This window comes from Pristis pectinata, chromosome 12 (genome assembly GCF_009764475.1).
Source record: "Pristis pectinata isolate sPriPec2 chromosome 12, sPriPec2.1.pri, whole genome shotgun sequence".
Taxonomy (NCBI): Eukaryota; Metazoa; Chordata; class Chondrichthyes; order Rhinopristiformes; family Pristidae; genus Pristis; species Pristis pectinata.
Window position 1 is genome coordinate 17,066,345 of NC_067416.1, and position 27,874 is coordinate 17,094,218.

General features: G+C 38.1%; 1 protein-coding gene across 1 annotated transcript in view; it reads right to left on the minus strand.

Annotated features, from left to right (window-relative positions):
- The window catches only part of tcf7l2 (transcription factor 7 like 2), a 159,052-nt gene that overhangs the window by 129,430 nt on the left and 1,748 nt on the right, over positions 1-27,874 (minus strand).

Sequence of the window (27,874 nt, forward strand, 5' to 3'; positions counted from 1 at the left end):
CAACAAAAGTAGTAATTATTTTACCTTTCTGGTTTTAGTTTACAAATGGGATTGACTCCTATAAATCTAAATATGTACAGATTAAGAATTGCCACTTCTCCCCCAACAAATCTGAACACAGGGATGCTATTACCATGCAGCTCAACAAGTTGCAGAGCCATTTTTCTAGACGGTGTGTTCTATAAAAATCATGAACGAATCCATTTACTAAAATCGAACTTCACTCTATGGCAAGTGTTATGAGGGAATTAAAACAACAGCAGCTACCACAGCAAAGTTTGACATGCCTAAAACACCAACAGAATTAGGTCAACTTTCCTGACATTGTCCAGTATTCTAAATCAGTTGGTCTAAATTATTGGTAAAGTCATTCTTGGGGTTTCACAGCAGGTTAATTCATCTCTCTACAGTAGATAAACAATGTTATTTGCCTCATTGCACCTATAGTCTGTTGCAAAATATAAGTGTGTAACATGACAAGCTTGATCCTTTGCGGCAGAGGAATCAGTGAAAAGAAACTTAGAAATGCAAGTACAGGAGGTTTCTGTTATACATTTGTAACATATGAAGACTTTGTTATGCAGATCTCAACCTAACACTTAAAGTGTCAAGAAATGCCAAATTAGATGATGAAAATGAAGATCAAAGGGAAAAAACATGACCTCTCTTGTAGATAAGCAATTACCAGAAAAAGCAAAAACTGTGCCAGTCCATGAGTTTTTTTTAAAAATTGAGGGCAGCAAGCGGTGAATTGAAATTTTTTTCTTTGGTATCTGATCATAACTGGCAAGACCAGCATTTATTGTCCATCCCTTACTGCCCTTAAAACAGGGCGTTGATTCACTTTCTTGGATCTTTGCATTTGTTCGAGTGAAGGTAATCCCACCACAGTGTTGGGTAGGGAGTCCCAGGATTTAAATTTAGCAACAATAAAAGGCAGGCAATATCTTTCCAAGTCAGGACAGTGTACGACTTGGAAGGGAACCTGCAGGTGGTGGTGTTCTCATGAGCCTGCTGTCTATGTCCTCCATGGTAATGTTTGCAGTTTTGGGAGGTGCTATTGAAGTCGCCTAGGCACGTAACTGCAGTACATCCTTTAGGTGGTACAGACTGCAGCAAAAAGTGGTGGAAGAAATGAGGAATTGGGGTGGTTAATGAGGTGCCAATGAAGTGAACTCCCCTACCATGGATAACATCAAGCACCTCTAGGGCTGTCAGAATTCCACTCACCTGGGCAAGTGCAGAGTATTCCATCTTAATCCTGACTTGCATCTTATAGATGCTGAAAGGCTTTGGGGTGTGAATAACTCAGACGACAACCAGCCTCTGCCCTGTCCCTATAGCCATGATATTTGTGATAGTTCCAATTGAGTTTCTGGTTATTGGTGAACATCAATAGAGAAGACGAAACCACTGACCATTTAGCCTTGAGGTTGGATGCTCTTATTGGGGATAGCCATTGACTTATACAAATGTTATTTTCCACTTATCAACCCATGTTCAAATGTCTTCTAGGTCTTGCTGCCTGCAAACATGTGCTGCTTCAGCTTCTGTATTCAGTAAGATTTGTAATCATTAACAAACACCTCCACTTCAGACCTTCTAATGGAAGGAAAGTCATTGATGAAGCAACTGAAGATTGCAGAGCGCAGGACACAGCCCTGAGGAGCTTTTGAAGCAACATCCTGGAGCTGGGATAACTAACCACAACCATCTTCCCTTGAGAGGTCTGGCTCCAACCATTCAAGTGTTTTCCCCTTGATGCCCATTGCCTTCATTCTACCAGGGCTCCTTAATGCCATACTCAGTCAAAGCTGCCTTTATCAGAGTCCTTCTATCTCATCACCACCTCATTTCCAGGATGTTACATCAAACTATTCAATGTGAATGTAAAAGGAATATGTAGATCTTGGGATTACTCCCTTTAGCCAAACTCAATGAGCTGTGGCAGTACACTCCCAGAGAAAAGAGTTGATTCTGCACAAAACTTGAAAAAGGACTGAAGCAATTTATTGCTTCTGGCCAAGATTGTGGCAATATGATTGCTAGGTAATAAGGGTGCAGATCCTGCCTTCTAGGAAAGTTACACAATTCTGCTAGAAAAGCTAAATAAGGAATTAGAATGGCCATACATTTTAAACAAATAAAACACTTGGATCATCAAGGAGGGCCAAATCTCTTTGGATTATTTGAATTTAGATTATAATCTCGCATCTATTAGGAGTAAGATGTGCCCTTGCTCATGAAAAACATGTCACCCCTGTAATTAGCGAGCCCCTGAATTTATCCTTCTCGGAATATAACTGGTGCCATTCAGGTTTGAGGGTCAGAAAAAGAAGCCATCTCCCAACAGCATCATTCCCAAAATTTTATTCTGTATTCTTTTTGGAAATGGGTCACCCATTGGATGAGAGCATGTAATGGTTGGGAGCAAAGACCTGGTTGAGATAACTCCAAGAACCAGCTCTTTTACATGACCAATTCAGTTCATACACGTAAATATGATGTGCCCAAAACTGTTTCAAACAGCCCCTAAAAATTAACTTTTAAGAGTAGGAAGCCACAAGATATTAGAATGGAAAATAATCGCTCAGGAGATTAGTATAAAATAATCAGCGCATGTGGTTTAAGTAGCTCTCCTGGAAATGAGGCATACCAATTCAGAGTGCCCTGGTTTCCATTCCTGGCACAGAGAATTTGACACCATTCAATACATGTTTCTTCAAGGACCATATTTACAATTTCAGGACTAGCCTCACCCATTTAAAATAATTTAAGCATAGCACTATTCCTAATGCAGCTCAGGTGATACTAGCAAACCAAAGAGCTTGCTACTGCATATAATTTGGGTCTCTAACTTTGGAAGCCTGGCCAGGCTGGGATTTAGCTCAGGAAAAAACAAATGAAACTGCAGATGCTGGAATCTGAAATGGCAAAAGAAATGCTGGAAGAACTCAGTATGTCAAGCAGCATCTGTGGGAAGAGAAACCAGTCAGTATTTCAGGTCAGCGACCCTTCCTCCAGTGTAAGTGGGAGTGCAGAGCAAGACAAAAGACCACATGGAGATAGGTTAAGACTGTCCTCCAATCTTCCCCTTGTTCCAAGGATGCATCATTGACCCAAAACAATGACTGTTTTCTCTTTCCACAGATACTGTTCCACTGGTTAAGTTCTTCCAACATCTCTATTCTTATTTGGGACTTGATTCACATTTAATTTTTCTTACACACCACAAAAGATGGCAAGGGAACTCTAAGCAACAATATTTTAGCATCATTGTAATGAGGAAAAAGGTCAATTACAATTGAACCACTAGTTCCATTTTATTTCTCTTTGCTTTGGGGCAGTTGCCTAGCCACACTGTGGTAGCAGCTCACAGTTGCAGATTAGAAACTCAGTATTTGCAGAAATCACAGAAACAGCCTCAAATTCCATCATTCCTTGTTGATGAGTGTAGTAATATTTCCAAAAGAATGGCTTTCAAGGAAAGTAATGTTTAGGAGTTAACAAAATATTAGTAACACATATTTAGTATAGTATTTTCAACCAGTGTAAGTCTAAACGTTACTTTTATTCCACCATTAGTGCACCATTGACTAGCTGTGAAGTTCAAGCTGTTGCCTGATAGATAGGCTCAATAAGCAATATAGTATTCTCTGCTGACAGGATGACTCTGGAGGTCAGGTGTATTGGCTGCTAAAAGATGACAACAAAATGATCCAGCAACTTCAAGCCCAGATATGAGTAGGAAATGCAAGATCTTCAAAAAAAATAAAAGAATAACGCAGTTGTGGTCAGAAAGGAAGTAATAATTTTGAAAATCTAGATGCAATTTATCAGAATGCAATTAACGTGCAATTTCTTTTACCCTGGACAACTTATGTATTTTTATACATCAACCGATGAACACAATTGTAACATTTCCACTGAAACATCCAGCTCCAATAAATGACAAGCAAAGAGATGCATTCACACCAAATAAAGCAGGAACGAAGAGAAAAATGAACAGAAAAAAAAAGCCACACCAGAATCACACTGATCACTGCCCCACCCCTCCAAAATCACTACTAGACAAACAGAACAGCTTCCAATCCAGCTCCACTGGATTTTTTAAAGCACTGTTTAATTCCAAGACAGGCCCAGAGTTTCTCAGCCTAGCCCCATCCCTGGAAGAACATTGTGTCCCATCAGTAGAGTTCGGCACTTTCAACCCCAGGAGCTTTTTAATTACTAGCTGACCACCTGTAGTCCTCCCAGTGATGTACAAAACTAATTAACTTTCAAGAAAAATGCCAATCAGAACCAAGATAGATATTTAAATATGGTAGGTGATGATCAAAGATTGGATCACAGGTGGTCAAGTCAATAATTTCAAATTTGAATATTCATGAGTGTCTCTGAGATTCCCCAACTTGTTACTAGTCCAGTTATCTACAAGTTATGAAAATCCCATCAAATCAGGCTTGTAGAGCACTTGAATATTCAATTACCAAACCTGAAGGAAATGTAATGAGAAAATTATGAAAAATTCAGAGCTTTTAAGAATATACACAGTACAAGTTAGGAAGCACCTCAAGTCCTCATTTTTTCCCCCCCTTTATCTGACCAATATTGTGCCCTTTACAATTTCTCCAGGACTGGCACAGAGTATCGGCTTCTTTTTGCCAGGCATATGTTCTGGCCTTCCTCGAACACATTTAAGAGTTACAAACCACATCACTGCAATTGCTGTCAGAAATTATCCCACAGGATTTGTAGCCTTCAATTTGTCTTGTACCGATAACCCAATTAGTACAGCTGATTAATTTGAAGGCAAATAGCTTTTTGTTCTCCTGAACGTCTACTTACCCATTCTCTACCAAAAGAAGGCTCTTCCCAAATAGGAGGCCCTTCTCATCTACCCACATTACAGGCCCTAAAGATCATTCTGCGAAAAGTTTAGAAGAAAGATTTTCTACTTCCCCACCCCCCACTCATAGGGTACACTTGCATCAAACAGTTAAATGAGAAAGGATTTTTGTGTTTTGAAAAATAAAGTTAAGATCACATTAAAAAGGAACAAGGCTGAAGTTGCAAACTTCAAAAGACAGATGGCTAATGAAACAAAAATTTTACAATTTCATTTGGTTTTCCATGCAAGTCAGGTTTACAGTATTCTCATCAATATATGTGAAGCAGAAATCCCATTTCAGAATCAGTCTTCTATCTGAAAGCGGTTGATCCTGACACTAATTAACAGGCATAAAGGGAAGAGGAAATCACATTCAAAATACTAGGATTTGAATTTTTAATAGTTCATGATCAAATGAAAAAAAATTAGAAAGTCTACAGCAAAATATTGATTGGCCACTAAAAGTGTGAAGAAACAGGCTTAGGAAAACATTAGTTCTGGAACCAAAGTAGTAACCTAATTTCCTGTTAGTCTGCCTGTCTGACAGCCATTTTCATGAGCACAAAGGCAGTATTTAGTACAGAAGATTTAGGATTTCTGGTCATTGAACTAGACTGTTCTAGATGTTAAAGGTGATAGATTCATTTAATCAAACTAGTTTGTATTCAAAATTTTGATTAAACAAACAATGGGCAGGGTAGCTTAAAACACTTCATGGTTTCTCTTTGAAATAAGGTTACACATTTAAGAAACTAAACTTAAAATTATATGAAAAAGTACACACATGCCAGACATATCCTTTGGTAATGCATCATCACTAATACGTCTTCCTGCACTACATAGCTGAACAACACTTCATGGAATTTGTTAATCACGGTGAAATCTCCTGTTTAAGAGAATAGAGTCTGTTTTGTTTCTTCAAATCGACATGTTAGACCTCTTCAGTACAGTTTGGTAGTAAGCTCACGCTACTGACATGTTAGGAGGGGGCTCATTGCAGCTTTAATTTGAAAGAGCTTAATTGATCTTTTTGATAGACTTGAAATAAATCAAACTGGACTGATTCACATGAGAACAGAACCTAATCCTACAGTCAGATCCATGTGAACAAAAACCAAAACAGCTGTTAATTTGGGCTTTATAACATAAAGCACAAGGAATCCCAACTGATGTAGAGAAAAGCAGGGCTTCAGGTAATATCTGCAATAATGAATCCACTTGTGAGAATTCAGTGCAAACACACAAGTCAACAAATTTAATGAAATGAGAAGGAACAAAATTAAAGGTAGACCTCTTTTTTTTTTAAGTACGGTCAAAACTCAAGGATAATGTAACATCCAACAACAGTATTCCTCTACCTAATTTTAAAAGCAAATATCAAAACAAACAATGGACTAGTTAAAGTGGTTAATTCTTATGAATCAGTAATGATTTGACCATCTCAATTCAGCCAGGAAACCTCCAACTCAGCAGCTATCAACAAAAGATCTTTTGAAAGGCACGTTGGAAGCAGCAGTTTTTCCAGCTCTCACTGACCTGGAAACTGTTTTGCCATTGTTACAACCCCAATCACAGTCAACTGGCAACATCTTCTGGCACCCACACATACAAAATACAGTAAAATATAGAAATCTGCAAGGTATCAGCCATAACTCACTCCCCCACCAGCTCCACAACAGTATCTTCACAATTGTTATCAGCACAGAGTCAGTGACTGTCAAGATTTTCAACCCTTTGTGTGTTACTCTTGCTGCAAAATCCACTACTTAATGGAACACAATTTTTTTTTTTACTGACCACCAAATTATTATTGCTGTTGAACCACCTCTCTGGTTCTGACAAACTAATAAGTGTGAAATGTCATTCCTTCCATTCCATACTTTTTAAATTAAACAAAAATTTCTATATTGGAATAACCCACATGTACATCTGTTTTGTTTTGCTTCAGTAAGTGATTAAAAGTCAACCAAATCTACATCCACTTATTTATTGCCTGTGAGAACTGTCAATGGTGACTGGCTGCTTGATGACTTCATTACTACTAGACATCACAGACTGCCCGCAGATGGCACGGGTCTGAAAGTCACCTCCCTAAGTGGGTTGGGGATGGGGGTGGCATTGTGGGGCAATGGATCTTCAAGAGCCTGTTAAATTTTTATGGACATCATTCTTCAAGGTCAGTGATGAGCTGACTGCAAACGCCAGGTCATTAATTTGAAAGCTGAATCTTGAAATATCAAGTGCTGCACTCAAGGTTCAATCAACAGGCCATGTACTTGCTTCATTTATAGGATAATTCCAATGCTCTGCAATGTTGGTATTTGTTGATTCAAATTGCTGCATGGTATATTGGAATGGGTTTTATTTGTTCATTATCTAACAATTAGAAATTGAACACCCCAAAAACTTGTATTAAATTAAAATAGTCCAAATTGCATTCAGCATCTTAATTTGAACTAGTACAGAGTTACTAATAATGGGAGTGGGAATTCAGGAATATTAGGTTGCAAAATTCCCACGCAAACCAGATTGAGATGATACATTCTTGGAAACATTGAGTTATAGACATAAATTGTCAGAATATAAATCTAGACCGCAGAAAGAGTAGCATTCCTCACAGAGGCCACTCTGAGCCGAATTCATTGAATAAGTCTTCAAACAGAACAAGCAGTATCTCCAGCACTGAGCACTTACTGTTAACAAACTTGTATTGCCCAGTATATGCTTCTAATGACTAGATGGCAAATACCTCTTGGTTTGAATGTGTGCCAGGTAAATCACCATTACTAAGATTCAATTCCTCTCTGTGATGCTATGATAAGAACAGGCAACTGGCAGAGCAGCAAGAGCACCATTAACTCCGTCACTACAATTTAGCTTAAAAAAAAAGCAACATAGAAGCATAATCTTGCTTTATTTTACTAAGATTCATAAAGGTGGCTTTTATAGATACCCAAAATGAATTTGGTAACTTAACGTGGCCTAGCACATGGAATCAAATGTAACTGCTTACTTTGTTTTAAAATATTTCATAAAGGGTTTAGTTTTTTTGGACCACACGAAAAAAAAGCTTTGCCCAAAATTTCCTTCAACAAATCGCTTCCATCAGCTCCACGTTATTACTTGAAATAAACCTCTGTACCCTGCAGCAACACAGCTTAAACAAAAGTCCAAATTATATTTAACAATGTGCATTAAATTTCGCAACAGACTTTGCATAGGAGCACTAACAACGCTATACTGTCTGCCGGACACACTCCCGGGGCTCAATCTAGCCTTGCAAATTCCAAAGGGAACGCACACACAACTGCTAAGCTACGAAGCACCAGTTGCCAACAGCCTCTGTAAACAATTAGGGAAAAGGTTCACAATTTACGAGGCCTCAGGTCCCCAGCAACAATTCATAAATCACAATAAATCATAATCTGGTCCAGATTGCCCCTGCTGTCCTGCCAACAGCTATGAAGTAAATAAGATCTTCTTGCACCAGCCTGAAACAGAGCAAGGATCTCGGCAATGAACTGGGACACAACATTAACTTGAGCACGGGACTGGAAAACCAAATAAGTAAATATAAATGAAATCAGCCGTTACTTTTTGCCTAAATAAAACTGCTCTCCCACCACAGACCCTGAACAAGATTTGAAAATGATGGAATTGCAGTCATACACTACAATGCCATGATTCAATATTTCTCTCTTAAAATCATGTGCATAAACTTTGAAACAAACTAACAACATGCATTATGTTTCAAACAGCAAATGGAAAAATTACCACGAACAAAGAAGTTTTTGTTTTTTCAATGCTTTCCTAAAAACCTTACATTAACAAGTATGGATTTAGAAGTCCAACCTTATTCTGGGTAAAGCATTTTGTTCCATAAAAGGAATTACAAAATTCTGAAATAACAAGACACGGATTATGGGTGGTGTTACCTTTTAACAATGTTTCTGGCCCTCATATTTCATGACTATGCTCTCATTAATTTTAAGTTAGGTTTCTGAGAGTAGCTAAATATCAACTTTTGTTTCTGCAAATCTACAATAAGAGTAAGTTACTCTGTAGAGACGAAAATTCAAAAATCAAGAGAATAACTAAAATAAAAAAAAATCAAAAGCTCATAACACAACGGTAGCTATAAAAAATGGCACGTCAGGAATGCTGCCCATCACTATTGACAACGTAAAGATCATCACACAAAGATTTCAGGATCATACACAAATCAGAGATTAATTAAGAAACACTAAAAAGGCAAACTAATGTACAAGGTATCAACAGCATATGTGCACACATGCGTTAATGCTTCCTGTAAACACACCAGTGCTGCCGAGAAAACACAAATGCTACGCCTGTTGGAATGCAGATCTCTTCCTAAAAAAAGACTCAAGCTCTACATTAATTTCTTTTGGTTCCTTGACAAGACATTCAAGTATATAGCAATATTTGCCCAAATAGAGTCAAAACAAAATTAAACCTAGAAAACCAACCCCCCCCCCCCAAAATCTGAAAGTCTTAAACCATAGTAAGAACATATTCAACATAAACAAAAAATCTTAAAAAGGCATAAAAATCTAGAAATGACAGATCTACTGAAAACAAGCAGAACCTTTTCACAAGCAGTCAGAGCACTGAATGGACATTACACACTCAAATTCTCCCTATAAACTACAGTGTTTGGAAGTTCGAGGAAATAGTTCTTTTTTTTAAAGAAACCAAAAACATAACCCAGCACATTTTCAACTTAACCAACAATAAAAAAAAATGCAGTGTAAATATACCTCAAGTACAGTTACAGATGATTCAGCTGAACACTTCCACCAGGGGAAATACAATCTATTGAATAGAAGTGTCACCAGATCAAACATTTAAAAAGATATTTGTTTAGTACAGGCTTTTTATTCTAATTAATATACCACATTAAAATACCTGAAAAGACAGACATGAAGAAATTTTGGAACAAATTTAAAAAAACTTCAAAAAGACAGCTCAACTTCATGGCATTAAAGTATTAGTCTTGCAAAATACAGAAATCCAAAAAGTTTTAGAGAATAAAATAATACATTATAGTCCTGATATCAGGGTAGCTCAGTGGAAATATCAATGAATTGACGTGGCCTCATTTTATTAATGTATTGACCCCATTATCATGTGGTGATAGTTTAAGTTTGAAGTCATCACATCGCACCTTTAAGAAAGCGCTGACTGAAAACAGCCGATCTAATTAAACTGTACAACAGTGCCCAAGAATGGAAGCCAACAACAGAAACCAGCAACTTTTTGCACGGTCATAATTTATATTAAAAAGCGGAACTACATTAATAAGGTCCAAAATGTGTAATCAAGATTAACAGACTACACTGACACTTCAAACCACAAACCAAGCCTCTAACCATAGACAATTCATACAAATTCTAACACTCAGATACAAAGCCATGAATGCTGAGGCAGAGGACAATAATGAGCTGAGCAATTTGAAATCAGAAACCTGCACACTTTTCATTTGTGGTTTCAAACTGTGAACCAATTCTCCTTTTACTAAAACCACTTGTGTTCCAAATTTGCATACTGGGTTGATTGCCCCCATGACATATGCCTAAATGGGTGCAGGTTTATCCCCCTCTTCCCCACCCCCAAACTAATTTTATTTGACACTTCTGTGAATATTTTGCCAGTTTTAGGAAGGATTGGGATTGCTAAATTCAAGCTATTTCCCCCTTTTATTTCATTCTGAGGGGCATAAAAGCAGGCAGGAAGACTGAAATGAGCAACTCTTAACAATCGAAGGAGAGGGAAACTACTAAAAGCTTTCCAATTTAAATATTAAGTTGCACTGCTCAGAGACAGAAAGAAATATACAATGCTACACAATATGTTACAAGACATAAATAAACAGAAATACATGTAACAGTTTAATAGTTTTTAAACATGTAGATTCATTTTCCTGACTAGTTCCAATTAATTTCTTCCAACTGGATTATGCTACTTAAAAATAAGCAGCCAACTATGCCATTAACGCCAGAGGTTATTTCTGGAGACATGCATTTATAGAAAAATAAACTTTTTTTTTAAAAAATTACATCTTTAGTTCTCATATGAAGCACAAACATGTATTCAATTCTTATTTTTAATTTCCAAAACTATTGCTTTTTAAAAATATGGGGGGGGGAGAAGAAAAACAATTATTCAAGAGCTCAATGCTTGTTGAGAGAAGAGGCTAGTTCTTTCTACCCAAGGTACCTCTTGTAGCTGTGTTTACACTGCACTGCTCCTACAGTATTAGTTAGTACATCTTTTTGCCATTTGAGCTCCCCAAACCCATTTGTACTAGCAGCTGTAATAGTGCACCTCTCTGCTGCTGTTCCAGCAAGAAACAACCAACATCTGCTTCAGCGCATCCAATCACTCTTAGCACATCCATCCCCCTTTGACTAATGTGCACCGACACTCGTATATCACCTGCAAATTGGCCCAAATGAATTAACCAGTGCTCTGCTTAACATTACGAGATTTAAATGGATTTTCTCTCTACAGGTCTCCTCAATAATTGCATTTATCCATCTTGTTGAAATACAGTTTACACTTGCTAACATCATTCCAATTCAAGCTACATTTTCTGCTCCAGTGGCAGGAACACAGGAGATTTGTCATCATATCATAACGGGTAATTCAAACAACAATTAGTTCTATGACTGCCCGTATGTCAACATCTGCTCCAGTAAGCGCAGCTTCAGTTCCCCCACACAGCTCGCCAAGATGAATTGTGCTTACTGGTCTTCAATTTGGATATAGGCTTAACAAGTCAATGATACAAAAGCAGAAGGGTCATTACACATTTTGTTTTAAGAAGTGGGCTGCTAAGGGAAGATATTTAAAAAATAAATGGCCAAAGTAGTATCAGTTTAATTAAAATGCCAAATTACACCACACATTAAAAAAAATTCAGAAATAGTGTTTTGTTCAGAAAATTAGCTGCAATACTTATTTTAATACTAGAGTCTTAATCAGTGGAACTTTCTAAATATTTCCTCTTCAGAAAACAAAATTCCAACAACTTTGGACCAGATTTCCTTTACTCTGTTAAAATATCCTACCAAAAAGAGACAGCAAAAAAAAGTTGCAACTGTTAGCAACATTACATAAGAAAGCTTTTCAGTCTAATGCAAATACCTCACTTGAAAACCATTTATAGGATTGTTTTTGATGACATTTAAGCCAGTAAACAGCACCAACTCTCATTTTTAAAGCACCTACCCTAGTGTTTCGTGCATTAGCCAAAGTAAACAAGAATACAATTGATGAAACCCAATGCTGGGCCTGGCAATGTACCACAGAAACAGAACTGGTAATGAGCACTGCTAGACAGCTGAAGTCTCGTGCAGAATTGCTAGGAGATGAGTTCTTCTGTATTTAAAAAAAATAGAATGGAACAATGTAACTCCTAGGCAACGGCACCAATTCAGCTGTGTAAACAACCTCTCTCTCCCTGTCTCTCTCTCTCTCTACCCTCACCAACCATTCCCCCACCCATCCAAAAAAAATCCTCATTATCTGTAGACCTCCAGAAACTCCTCAACCCCATTACATGCATTTCTGAACAATATGATACAATGTCAGTTGGGTATGGGATACGATTTCAATCACTTTGTTTTCAGGTTTTCTGCCTTTAACATCTGAAATATTTACTGAGATTCAGAGGGGAGCTAATTAAAACAGCACACAATTGTTTGACAAACAGACAAACAGTACTAGCATTCAAAGTTCACTGGACAGAAAGGAAGACTCTCCGGCTAGTGTTTGCTGCTGGTGCTCTAAGAACAGAGTGCTTACTTTTGTTCTCCAACTTGTTAACCCAATGCAGGTGTAGAACATGGAGTCAGTCAAGACACACTGAGGAGGGACCACAGCTACTGCCTTCAAGTGAGGTGTTCGCCTGCAACCAGGAGGAGCTGAAGGCACATTTACATTGGCATGCGCACGAACTTGCATGCTTACACCTTCACCAAAATTGACATTCACTTGGATAATGGAACCACTTTTAGCAGTGTAAAGGTAGTAATGGGGGGCACTGCTGACACCCTCCGATAATCCAAACCAAACAAGTACCAATGGTAAAGACTCAAAGGGCTGAGAAATGAAGTTCGACACAGGAGCTTGGTTAAAATTCCCTGCAAATCTACAATATGTGAGGGGCTTAAATTTTGGGTAGGCGAGATCTTAGCAGTTGGGTAATATGTGCAAAACAGTTAATACCAACTGGAATAGGGTAAAAAGGCATTAACACTATAGGATCACAGGTTCCGTTCCTACCCTGTACCATTTTAGCTGGTCAGCCAATCCAACATCTTAGAGGCTACTGTGGGCCGAGACCTTCCTGGGGGCTGATAAGGGAGAGAAGATTTTAAAAATAATTAGAGCTCCCTCTCTCAGTTTAATAAACTCATCTTTGCAAGTGTACATTGTAGGTGGCAGGATTGGGCAGAGCTGCCAACTTTTACTACTCCATATATTATATCTGCATTGCAAAACAATGGAGCACACATTTCCAAATGAAAATGTACCAGACTTGATTCCTAGACTAGAACCCTAAGTCAAACAGTGCTCATTCAACTTAAAAATGCATTTAGCATTACAGGAATCACAATAGCAAATTCACTATATACATCCTAAAGTATTTATCATTTTTTCTTTTTGTAAAGCAAGTAAATAAGGAAATACATGTACGTTATGTTAAGGCATTTCAAAATTTTTCACTTAATGATTTTAAACTTTCTGAAGTGTAACAACTATTGTTATGTGCACAAACGTTACATCCTTCGATCACAAACAGCAATGAAATTCATGACCCTGCTAATCATCTTTTTGTGGTACTGTGTCAGCCAAGAACTTCCTGCTTCGCTTGATGTGTTAGGTTCTTCAAAATCCACCTGACCGCCCAGGTTGGATCTCCATTTAGCCATAATCTGTGGCTCGGTACATTTGACAATGCAAATCTCTTCAATGCAAATCCATTACGCTAAACATCAATCTGAAAGAACTTTGAACAGCTAGCTAGAAGCAGCAATAGCCAGTAACATTCAAATTTAATCAACTAAATACGAAATAATGCACATAATACATTCATTTTCATAATCTAGAATGTTATTTATGAACAGCAAAAGTCCAGAGATTCTGTTAATTATCCCATCAACTGATAACTTGAAGGCAGAAGCCAGGTTGTCTATTTTTCTATACCTAATTGTTTTTAAACAATTAAATTTAACAAAATCTAATCACACAAATTAAAAGTGTATTCAAGTCCTTAAAATAGGCTTTCATGGGAAATATATACGATACAATAATTTAAAATGGTTATTCTGAATTTTTCTCAGAGTTCCAGGCAATGGGATTAGAACAGATAATTCAATGGAGGAGACAGCATCAGCACATGCTACAATTGCCCCTTTCTGAAAATTGTACAATTTAAAAGAAATAAAAATCAGTTAACCTCTGCTCTCATCTAAGCATCTTCTAATGCCCAGGTTTACTCCAACCTACCAGTAATTAAAATGCATTTTGAGAACATTTATAATCTGCTACACTCCATTGTGGGTTATGTTTGGTCCTGTCAATTGACGTACAGAAGAATGCCTTACATCTTTAATGCTCAGTGGCCTTCATATTGACTGTGAAGTTATTCCTGCATGTGTATTGACAATGACAAGGTTATCAGTTTAGTGCATTTGCTGACACTCTCACCTCAATCATTAGATTGGAGGTTCATGCTCCAGTCCAGACATTAACAATCCAGTGCAGTACCGATGCGTATTCATGAGATCAATCCATTGGAGAAGACAATGTGAATGTTAAGAACCAGGTGCCACAATGAGACAGCCAGGATTTTACCCCACTGCCACTCAACATTCCTGCACTAACCAACATCCAATCTCCTTTACCCCTCCTCCCCCCCCCCCCCCCCCCCCCGAAATGAAGCAGTCATTCACAAACATTTTAATTTTGGGATCTTGCTTTGTTAAATGAATGTTGGATTCGTCCACATGACAACAGGCAATGCACATAAAAGTAATTCATTGTGGAAGTATTTTGAACAGATGTGATAAGGCATAAAAGAAAATAAGTCTATCAATTAATCTTGCAGTCAGCATGAGTCAGAAACAAACATTAGGCCAGTGGAAATTAATACTGAAAAAAAACATTTCGTTTAAAACAAAATAGTTTTTTTTAATCTTAATATTCCATTAGATAGCCTTGACAACACAACTGTTAAATTAACTAACTAGAGCTTCCAATGAGACCTGTGTACAATTGGAATTTCAACATCTGACATATTGACCCAGCACATATGTCCAAATTTTCCCCAAACTTTTGGCATTGATTTGGACAAAGGGCAAAGGATGTTAAAGATATCACATTATCTGTAAAGAGAAGGGAACAGTGAAGGTGCAAGACAGTAACCATGCTTTTGTACTGCGCCACTTTTGTCACTATTAATTACATGTGGAAAGGCAAAGCAGCCCAAGGCTTACTCCGCAGCACTGAATTTCAAAAATACCTTATTTCATTCATGTGAAGTGCCCAAGGGTGTTTTCCCTTAAAGGCATTATATAAATTTAAGTTGTGGTGGTTACGGCGAGTGTTACATTGAGCAATATTGTCAGGGTACAGATATTTAAAGTTGTTATTAAATAAAGGGCTAGAGGTGAAAGAATCTGTCCTGCCCAACTGCACCATCCAGTCTGTCATATTATGTTATAATCAGTTTCCTACCCTTACATAAAAACTACATTCCACATGGCAATAATCAAGAAAGTTACAAAACATCAGAGCTGCTTCACTTTAGAAACGATGCTAATATGTTTGATAAAGGTGGTGTATTTTGAACTCTATAATGACAGGGCAAGATTCATCACTGTTCATCAGTGCACGAACACTATGGACGTTATCATAACGATAATTGATCACTCTAATCCAGAGTCTGGACTGCAATAAAGCTTTCAAATATAGTTACAGCACAAAAATTCACTAAAAGGGGGACATAAAAAAAGGACAAGAAAATTTTAGTATTTCAGCATAATTAACCCACATATTAAATAACTAGCCTAACAGAACAGTTGTTTCAATCTCCCTCTCCAACCTTTCACCATCTTTACTAAAGCATTAATTGCCACATTAAAGAGTTTTGTTTTTGAAAAAAATGGCCTATTTACAATATAAATATGTAATTGAAAGTGTTAGAAAGTAGGTTTGTATTACGCTCTCAAACACAAACAATAAAACTGATGGCATGAAAGGTTTAAATCCAATTTACACATATATAATCCCACAATTAGCAAACTGAACAGTGTCAATCCCAAGGACTACTTGCACATGACCATAATTATTTAAAATGACTGAAAATTTTCACGTCCTCTCGCAAGCTCAAATGCTTGAAACTTCTCTGCTAAAAGCATGCCACATGGGTAGGAATGGGTTAATTTAGCTGGAAATTAAGTGAATTGTATTCAATAAGAATGATTTATAGTTACACAGTCTTTAACCCACTCTTCCTTTCAGGGAAGTTCAAAGATTATACTCTTCTATATATGAAAAACAAAAGCCAATTTATGTTGTTCAAACAGATTGATAAGAGAAAATGTACTGGCACATACTTGCATCCAACTCTAGTTAACAGCAATCTTGCTCTTAAAAAACCTTGGGTTTTGGTTTTTAAACTCAATGATATGTCACTGCTCACATAACATACTAACCCCTGCTTAACGTCACCATGTGCAAGCACTGTCCCAACTCCTGGATGTCCAAAACACATCTTTAATAGAGAGAAAACCCTTGCCCCTCTAGTCAGGAGTAACCTCGTCACTAACAATAACAAGAGATTCCAAGCCTTTTTAAATATGCTGTTCCCACTGCATGCTGATTACACTGAAAGACAACAGAAATTGAAACCAAACACTTACTAAACACTTATCACTACTTTCTAATTTTAATAACACAGCTCAATTAGATTAAACCAAGGGATACAGCAAAAATATAAACAAACACACTAGAAACTTATGCCACATTTAAAGTAAAAACAGAGTTATCTAATGGGCCAAAACTGGAATCAAATAAACATTTAGAACAATAGAATGAAAAAAATCTGTACAAAGCTGTAAAATATTTTAAAGTTTTCCTACCAAACAATAAAAAAATTTAGTCAATCCAACACAGTATACATTGAGGAAAAAGAACTTCATCCATGGAATTGCTGAATTGCAAGCACGACATTCCTGCATGTAACTAGCTTCAATTGCACACATACTGTGAATGACTCATAAAGCAATTAACAAAATAGCATTAGAAAGGGATGATGGATCAAGAAAGGAATTATACAGGTTACATCCAATCCAACGTTTACAATAATACACCAAAAAAAAGTTGCTATGTTATTGCTATTCCCTATAGTTCTATAGCTGGACCACAGAAAAGCTCCCAAGGATGCCATTGCTTGAGAATGAGAAGGCAAAACCAACACTGAACCATATTTAAGGTGATTTTAAAACCAAACATTCAGCATTGCTCCCATTCCAAACAGCTAATCATAATATCATTTTCATCACTGCACCACAGACACATCCTTCAAAACAAAATACAAATCCATGTATTCAAATCTTCTTGTGAGAGCTGTGGTCTGCAACAAGAGCTGCAATTTAGAGAAGGAAAATGGGCAATTGACTGAAAAGTACGAACAACCTCATGGAGGCATCTTAACTGGTCACAGATGCCTGTAGTCAATTTTAATAAAAAGGATGCTGCAGAATAGAGATCAAGTTTGAAATCAATAAAAAAATACACTAAACAATGAAAACTAGGGAGTTCAAATTAAAAAAAAGCCTTTTTTCTGTACACAAAAGCAAGAAACCAAAGCAGGTGAGAGCACCTAGTAGGTCAGGACAAGAAACAGGAAATGGAGCAAGAAATACCTAATGACTATGTGCTGAATCCTTGTAACAGTCTGCAAATTGGATGTTTTCTCCCCCCAAAATAATTGCATTTGTGCTAATACCATCATCTTTTGTGCCTCAGCAATTCCGAAAGCTCAAAGGCCACACACCTTGACATTCACTACAGTTTACAACCTGCAGGTAACTCTGTATTGTATGAAAAAAATTCCAGGGTATTTATTATTACAATGGAAGGAAGTCACTACAGACAATTAACATTAGCTGTGACTGCCACAGTTCAAACAAGGCCTCCAAATGAATCTATTTTCCCCTTCAAATTCCTGTATAGTAATTGAATCCTTAACTGTTTTCTTAAGGATTGGAGTTTAAAGAAAAACATCCATTTGTACTGAATAACTGCACAGAACAAGATGGGGCCAAAATTAGGAAGATGGACAAGAACCACACACATGGATAGCTCAAGACTATAATGAAGACCCCAACCCCCGCCACCCAAACCCTCTTTCAGAAATATGCATTTGAATCCTTCATTCCTTTTCTTCCAACAGGCAGCCACTGGCAAGGCTACTCTAATTATTCTAACATTAGCAGCAATTCCAAGTACTACTCAAACACCTTTTGTTCCCTGCATTGCTTTTTGCCAGCCCGAAATTCCTGCCCTGGAGAGTGCCGAGAAGCTGTTTACCACCAGCCCCCTCCCTTACTTCAGAATGCAACATTAGCAAATTTAGCTTTCTCTGCCTATTTTATTCATTTCCCAGTGGTCCAATTGAAATTTTAAGGGAAACATGTCCAGGCTTTCCTTCCCAGAGCACCAGTACAGCCCGAGGCAATCCTGTGGAGGCTGGACACCAACCGGCCCCCACCCCGCCCCCCCACCCGTTTCTACCAGAACCTACTCCAAGGAATCGGATACTGTCACAGAACCTGCCCCTCCCCCCAAATGGGCCTCTTTAGCCTCAGCAACAATCCAGGTGTCTATTCAACAGTTTGCACTCAGGTTTAATTTGAAAATTCCAAGCATTTTCTTTGCCCAAGTGTTCCATTACCCTCCGATTTTTAAAAATCTTCTACTTTTCCCTTCTCCTATAATCAATGAAATGACAACAAATTAAAGACATTGTTTTGTTTTACAGCTGAGCAATTTGTTTTTCCGGTGCTTATTTTACGGTTGCTTTCCGGCATTTTAAACTCAGCAGGCCACTGTCGTATTAAGCCCAGGTTGCTATAGAATTTAATCGATAAACATTAATTGCCATAGTTCACGAATTACAGCCCAATTGTGTTCTGTTAAATTTAGGTGACACTCTTTAATGGTTCTAAATCTGAACTAGTGGTCTCTGAACATACAAATCAACGTGGTCACTGGTTTTAAGATCTTTGCCAATTCTTTCAAAGTCTTCCTTGGCTTTTCCCCCAACCTACCTCAGCAATCTGTCTGCTGGCTTGGTCCTTTGGCAATTTCCTACAGTGGTGCCATACACAACTCCTCATTCCCTGCAAACTCATCTTCTCACAAAAGGTAACCAATCTTTAAGCCATTGTTGTCCAAGTTCCAAAACACTCTCCCCAAAATCTCTACCCAACCACATTCCTCTGCTTTTAAAGGCCATAGAACAATCCTATCTTGGACCGTATTTTCACCTCCTAACTATATGCTTCTCTTTCTTCCCTTCCTGCCTATTGTCCGCTCTTCCCTTAGTTCTTCCAACAAGAAAGCAAGGAGCAGCAAAAAACTGCAATTGTTGTAAAGTTATCAACATAATGTTCAATTGAACATTTCAGAAATGAATTGTGTACTCCACAGCCTTATTGTTTAAAACATCAGAAAAGTTCAGGATTCAACTCCCAGCAGGTGTTGAAAGTGCAGAACTCAAGCTAAGCAACAATCCCAATCAATCTGGTTTGGGGAAGAGTTAGGGCAGGATTCCTGATTCAAATTACTGTTGCATTACAAGGTGATTTATATTTCAGGTGAAGACAGAATTCCCTTTACGAGGAAAAAATGTATGCTGGTGCATTTTTTGCACCCTGCACAGCTTCCATGATGTTCTGTCTGAACCAAACTAACACCTAGGATAAAAAGTGTTAGGAGGGGTCTACCATTAGACTTTACTTTGACTACAAGTTTCATTAACAATTCATCAAAAGTACCTGCAGTTGTTTTCTTGAAACAATATGGCACAAGACTAGTTAATATTTGCACAATCTGGCACAGCAACTTCCCACAATAATCACTCAAATGCTTTCTGAAAATGTTTTCACAATGAGTTTCAATACTGATAATTCTGATGTCCAAAATAGTAATTTAACCCAAAATACAGAAATTCAAACAAAAATACAAATTCACTTGATTAACTGCATCCACTGAATGAATGGCTTCATTACAGCTTTTAACTTGAATGTCTGAGCCTCTCTCAAAGCCAGAGGGTGAACTTGGTAGTTTTGCCCTGAGCCACATGTAAACAGTCTACCACGTGTTCGCAAAGCTTCAGTCTAATAATTTCCCTGATTGCAATAGCACTGGACAGGTAGGTTTTTTTTTAAGGTAAGAGAATGTTTCTCTTCACCATCTAGCACTTTCTTAAACCATTCTGAACAGCAAAAAGTTTTATGATAAAGTATTATTTTTGAAAAAGAGGCTATTACATCTTTTGTGTTCAGGAATCTTTATAAAGTTATGCTAAGGTACACAGAAAGATACAGATGTGTATTTTCTAATTTTTCAGAACGTTAGTCGAATTATAAAGCCAATTGATTTGCTCCAAGAAGCAACAGTAGGAAAGACAGAATAAAATGAGGAGAGACAGAAAAATAACAAAAGGTATCAGAGACGAGAGGCCAGACTCATCCACTGATTGTGTGAAAGGAATAGGGCAAGTGAAAAATCAGGACACCACAAACTGATTCACGCATCCAATCAAAAGTTGACTTTTACCTACATGCCCCCAGTATTCAGAATTTTATCCTAACTTTTGATAATACAAATTATATTAAATCAAAGTCAAGCTTGTATTACAAAATAAAAAGCTCCCTAATAATTGAAAAGTCAGTTGAGCAATAACAAGATAAACACTGAAACAAAGGACCACAGATGCTAGAATCTAGATGAAAAAAAACAAGATGCTGGAGGAACTCAGCAGGTCAGGCAGCATCCGTGGAGTAAAACAGTCAACGGTTCGAGTCAGGACCCTTCTTCAGAACAGTCTGTTTTACTTCATGGATGCTGCCTGACCTGCTGAGTTCCTCCAGTATCTTTTTTTTCATCTGAGCAATAACATGATGCTAGTTTTCTTCATGTTGAGTTGGTCAATCCCAGCCAAGGGACCATTGCAGCCACAGAATTTATTTTGTTTTATGAAAAGTAACATTGACAAGGATGTACACTCCTGAAAATTAAATGGCAACCCCCACAAGGATACAGCAAGGTCTCCAGGTAGGAACAGGATTGCACCCCCACCCCTCCGTCATGCTGTCTTCATTTGTTGAATGGCTCTCTCGGTTCATTGTTAAGGCTTAAGTATAAGCACACGGACTTCCGTTCCAAGTTTGTGGGTCCTGAGGTAGCTAACGAGACAAATTTGGGAACCACAAATGGGAGAGGTGGTGGCTGACAGGGCTGTGGGTGAGTAGTTTACAATGTGGTCTGCTCCTTCCACAACTAACATGGGGCTTGTCTGCTCCCAATGCATGGCTTCATGGCTCCCAATACCATCCCAAATGCCCCTTTTCCACTTTAAGCAATCATGGGCCAGAGATTCCCAGGAGTTAGTGGAAACATTACATTTGTTCATGGAGGCTTTGTGCACATCCTTGAATCTTTCCCTCTGGCTGCCTGCTAATCTCATGAGCTCAGAATAGAGTATCTTCTTCTGGTGTTGAGCACGTGAACAACATGGCCTGCCCAACACAGAGCTGACCAAGTGCAATCAGGGCCTCAATAGGTATTTTGGTCCGTAAGGAGGTGTTGATGTTGGTTTGCTTATCCTTCCAGTGAATTTAGAGGATTCTGCAGAAACAGCATTCGCGGTTTATTTTCCAATGCTTTGAGATTCCTGCTGTTGGTCACCCAAGCCTCACAAGCATGGGGGGGGGGGGGGTGGGGGGGCGCGCAAAAAGCTTAATACACAGAGTAGTATCAAAGCAGAAGTTCAACCCCATGATGAGATTTTCCACCTGCAGCAAATTAGAAAGCAGAGAACTGGAGGGTTTAGCACACGGGCCAAGTCCAATGCCTGAAATAAACATACCAGCACTTTCCTAACTACGCCAAAAAGTATATACTAATGGCAGTGGTGTCCAATCTGGAAGCACATGATCATCTCCTAAACCTAGTCCTAGAAACCAAGGCAACAGTCATGTGTCCTCTAGTTCTTATCTGTCAAATTCTCCAATTTCAATTGTTCGCCCGGGGCTTTGGAATGGCTGTTTTTAGTGCTGTTGTCTCATTAGTGGGTAAGTCATAAATCAGAACAAGATCTGCTTGTATCAGCACACTTGGGAACACAAATTAAAACAGGCTCCACGGTACGCATCCATGTGGCACACACAAATAGATGCCTATTCACCCTGGCCGTGTAAGGACCTGCGTATCCAGGGGGAAGCAGGCAAGCTACAGCATCACAGTGCAATTTCTATATAGCTCAAGTATGCAGTTACAAAAACAACTTACATAATACTCTTCAAATACTAGTGGGCATAGCTTTATGGTAAAGGGGGGAAAGTTTAAAAGGAGATTTACAAGTTAATTTTTTTTTACACACCAAGTGGTAGGTGCCTAGAATGCACTGCCAGGGGAAGTGGTGGAAACAAATACGATAACAACATTTAAAAGGAATTTAGGAAGGCAGGGATTAGAGGGATATAGACCACATACAGGCAGAATGGATTAGAACATAGAACAGTACGGGCCCTTCGGCCCATGATGTTGTGCCGACCTATATAAACTTATTCCACCAATCTAAACCTTCCCTCCTATACAGCCCATAACCCTCCATTTTTCTTACATCCACATGCCTATTTAAGTGTCTTTTAAATCTCCCTATTGTATCAGCCTCTACCAGGATTAGTTTGGATTGGCATCATGGCTGGCACAGACATTGTGGGCCAAGGGACTGTTCCTATGCTGTACTGTTCTATGTTCTAATATATATGTCCACATATCAATTTCTGCTTAACTTATTCAACTGGATTGTCAACTAATTTACAACTCATTTTACTCAGAAATTGTTTTTCTCAGTGTACCACATCACTCATAGGTTTAGGCTTAGACCCAGACCCATGAAGTAACTTGCATTGATGTAGCAGCTTCCATGACCACAGTATGTTACAAAGAATATTACTTTTCAAGTGTTGTTACTGTTGTAATATTGATTGTCGATAGTGTAGATATGGCTATGCCACTCCTTTAATAAATAGTTTTTTCCTCAACTTGCTCTCCAGTCCTGCTGCACCATTGGGAGAGGACAAGCAGAAGAGAAACAAATGCCCAAATTTGCTCTGCAGCTCCTGACTGCCCACTGGAATTCAGCAGCTCACAATACAAACTGCAGAACAAGCTCATCAAGTCATCTGTGTGCACTTATTTCCACACAAGACTCAGCCGAGCTTCTTCTGGCCAAGTTTAAGGCTCAGTCAAAAGGAATTGATTTTACCCTTGCAAAATACAAACTTCCTTCCTTCTAACCCATTCCCCACCCAAAAACAAACAAACATCAGTACCACCCACCATCGCTCTACCACTACCAGTCAGACTGACTGACTAGTGATGTTTCCACCATAAATTCTCTGATTTAGCTGAGTGAGATTGAAAGACTGACTGACTAGTGATGTTTCCACCATAAATTCTCTGATTTAGCTGAGTGAGATTGAAAGGTGGGGAGGGGTGGGGAAGAAGAACGAAAGAGAAAAGATAGGGGAAGAGCCAATTCCATCCACACCTTTCCTTTTTAAATTACACCATTCAACTATTCTAATAATTATTATTTCTCTGCCGAAGCAAATGAAAGTGACCAGATTTAAACAGCCATTTCTAATTGGCTGACCTAGTCTTAGTTTAGTTGGCATTTCCACTTGTTTTCATAAAGATTTTCTTAAGAAAGTCTGAGGTTGAATCCAATGGACCAAAACAGAGAAGTATGTCAGCAATATTGGAATCTTCACCAGAAAAGGGGAAGCCACACTGCCCCTCCTTTTAAATTAATGCAACAGTCCAGAACACCTCCTTCCCCAGCCCCATTCACACAATGATTAGACACAAGCAAAAAAAATCCTTGTGCTCAAACTCAGTTTGTAAATATTTACTGCATGAAGTTTTCCATTTGTTGATCTCTGCTGAGAAACCTCACCACAATCTACATCTGCATTTCATTGACTTAAATTTACCACATGTTGAGATGGGAGCGGTCTCAATTCCATTTGAATCACTGCACAAATATGCAAGTGATTTATTGTTTTTTTTAAAAAAAACGAGCTGGTTTAGTTGGACTGCCCTTCTTGTGCAAATTACTCCTTCTGGTCTGGCAGGCCATGAACAATCAGTACAGACTAATTAGACTTTGTAAATGTACCCTGCCCTGCTAATGCCTTCACAATCCAAAACCAAAATGCCAAGACATTTGCTAAAACCGCTCATATACTGACACATCAGACACATAGAAAGGGTCTGATGTGGTGTTAAAGAACCCATTCAGTGCCATAAACCCCCTGGAGATAGCAATTAGGGACAATTAACATGTGCAACCATAGTACTAGATGGAAGACATTTACAAAATCTCACACACACCTGGGAGTAAGGCATTAACCAATTCTTTTCCACAAACAATTAAAACCCAATATAAACATACTTAAATCAGATTACAATTCCTGATGTGTTCAGGGGGTTAACTCTGCAAAATGAAAACAGCCAACTACAAATAAACATCACTGCAAGGAAATAATGAAACCTGGCTAATCCTCACATACTTCTAATTCCCCACTTTTCTTTAGCATTAAACCCCACTCCCCCGGTATCTCCTTGGGTCATGGGGTACAAGGCCAGTGTGACATCAAGTATTTCAACATTCATAAATGACACATGCCATAAATAATCCCTACTGATTTACGACTCTGTTGCAATTGCTGGCCAAGGATTTGGGGTGGCATATTTCTTTCTGACGGCTTGTCAAGGTGCAAATTTGGCCGCACAGTAGCTGTGCGGTCAGACCGGGAACTTCTAGCTCACTAATTCAGCTTAAAGCAGAAAGCAAGCAGCATTTCTCCTACAATCTCCAGCCCTTAAAAGTTCCACTGCCACAAATCTTCATATTCTTGAGTTAAACGTAGGTCTCAAAGAACCAGCCGTTGAAAACTTTTACAGGGCAGCTGGAAGATCTCCTCCAACTTTAGTCATGTTCTCACAAATCTCTGCAGCTGTCACTCCTAAGCACATCATGCTAAACACGAGTTCCCAGCCAGTTTTGCAGCATTTCAATTCATTTTTTTGAGCCACAACCACCATTTTCTTTCAATTACAAGAGCAAGATATAGATGTACAAATTCAAAACAATAAAACAGTGTTTGGAAACATACACAGCATAACAATTACAGCTGCTTGTATCAAGTGTTCAAAAAAAAAAGTGCCTTGCAGACAGGAATCATCCACAACACTTTTTAAAATAGCTTCTATTAAAATAGGTTCTACTTTGAAAGGAGAATTTACAGAATATCCTTACTGCAGAAAGAATAACCGGCTAAGATAAAGTGCTACACATACTCGCATAATAATCTTTGAAGTATTTTCTTGTCAAGATGCAGAGACCAAAAAAAATGAAAACACATTTGTAGACCACTTCTACAGCAACTTAACCTCAAAAGCAGAGGAGGTAACAAATTTCTGCACCAATCAATATTGTTTCATTTTCAATTCAACTTGCCCGAGCTGCATTTCCAAAAAAGGTATGTAACAGTACAGACTAATTATTTCTAATTTCCATAAGTTTATTTTGAAACATCCTTGGTCACCATTTGAAAATGACTATCCATAATATACTTTAATTTCTTCTGAAGCATGCAAAAAAAAGTAATTGATGTCATCTATAAATGCATTTAAAAGGTCAGCAACAAACATATCAGAGCAAAACAATAAATGTTATTTGATCTAACTTGCAGTCAGACACCAGTACACGTAATGAAAAGGTCTCAGAAATGGTGGCTGACAGGACCCTTGTAAATATAGTTAAGATTATTTGAAAATTACTCTAACTGCCGGTGATGTATATGACACACAAATCTTCAAACTCAAAAGGACCAGAACAGCTGTCAATTCAATATCATGAGCATTTTTGTTTTGCTCTTGGTTAAAACAAGAACTGTGCAATGATAAATAATTCTGCACTGTAATGAAAAACCATCACAATGTAAAATAGCCATACAATTTTCAGAAATGGATATTATTTGGTTTCCTTTCATTTTTAGTCCACAGTCCCATGCTGGAACTTTGTAACCCTGATTGAAAACTAGCACTAAACACATTACGACAACACCTAAATTACAAAACTAAATATACAGTAATAATTTCTCACCTAGTTCCAGTCAACACTGCCCCCCCACCCCACCATGTACTGACAATTCCAGAACTAGACATTTTTAATTGTTACTACTTGCTGGGCTATAGTAGAGTAATTCAAGCTAATACATTATTCAAAAGAAACTGCACGCATAAAGCCTGCAATTTAAGTACACATGGAAATTTCAAACAAAGGTCTGTAGTGCTTCTGTACTTGATGCACTCCAGTAGATGCTGGTCTACCAAATGGCATCAGGTCTGTGCTGCAATTTTCAAAAATCTCCATGTGCTTCTGCATGTGGTCCAGAACATTAGACTTCAGTGTACAAGAATACCTGGCAAGCTAACCAAATTATTAGTGGAGCTAAAAGGTATTTATTTCTAAACCATGCATTCTTAAACCAACACTATACAAGCTCTAAAACCTTTCTAAAACCAACCAAACATCATACATTTTTACTTCTAGGATGTTTTCTGTTCTACTACAATTCTGCTGTAATCCCTTTAAATCTTAAATAATTATTTTCAACTCAGTTATTAAACTTTAAGAACTGCATATTAAACAATGTTGGAGCAAGCTAATTGAATTATCATTTTATTTGAAAATCTATCCCACATATTTTAAATGAACTAGAATGGCTAGCAACATGTATCTCATCAGTTCTGTTGGCAACTTCAAAAATCTGTCCATTCAGTTGCAAAGAAAAAATTCTAAATGTCTCAAATTACTATTCAGTATGGAAAACTGCATCTGGCAAAAATAAAATCAATTGATCTGTAGCTACAGTAAAGTTAACACACTTTAACACAAGTCCAAAAATTTTATTAACAAAGCAGTTCAAATTAAGTCTTACGAAGGAGAAATTCGAGTCATTTTGAAAGTTGCCATTTTGGTCTAAATATAAAATGAGTCAACAGAATGAGCACAGATTTCACCACTGTAACCAACGGAACCAGACTTTCATAGAATGGCAGATTCAGAATCACTCTCTGTAAACATCTTCACCCCCTTCTTGAATCCAACACGTGGATTTAATTTGAAACGTCAGATTAGGAAAGGCGAGGGGAGAGAAAGAAGGAGCCTAACTTGTAAATAAAAATGCTGTGCATCTATGCGACGAAGATTTCAAGTCCAGGAGGGCAGTTTCACTGTTCAGTGCCTCTTGTCAAAAAGTATCAAAGTTTCCCCTAGTTTATTTCACGTGACTCTGATGGTATTTCACGGGAGCTGACAGTTCGAGAGATCGTAGAGGTGAACTGGGACGAGACATAAAGCCCATCCAGTCTAGCAAATTAGCCCCAATCGCAAGAGTAATATCCCGCTGAGACTCCCATTGTATTGCACGATGACCTGTAAATTTCCAGCACAGTTAAGGTTTGACAAAAAGGTCTGACTCCCTTAATCGGAATGCCACGATAACAAAAGCAAACTGGTGCAACGGAGTCCTATACACTGGGAAAAAAATTCCGAAGTCGCTTTCTAACAAATTACTGTAATGA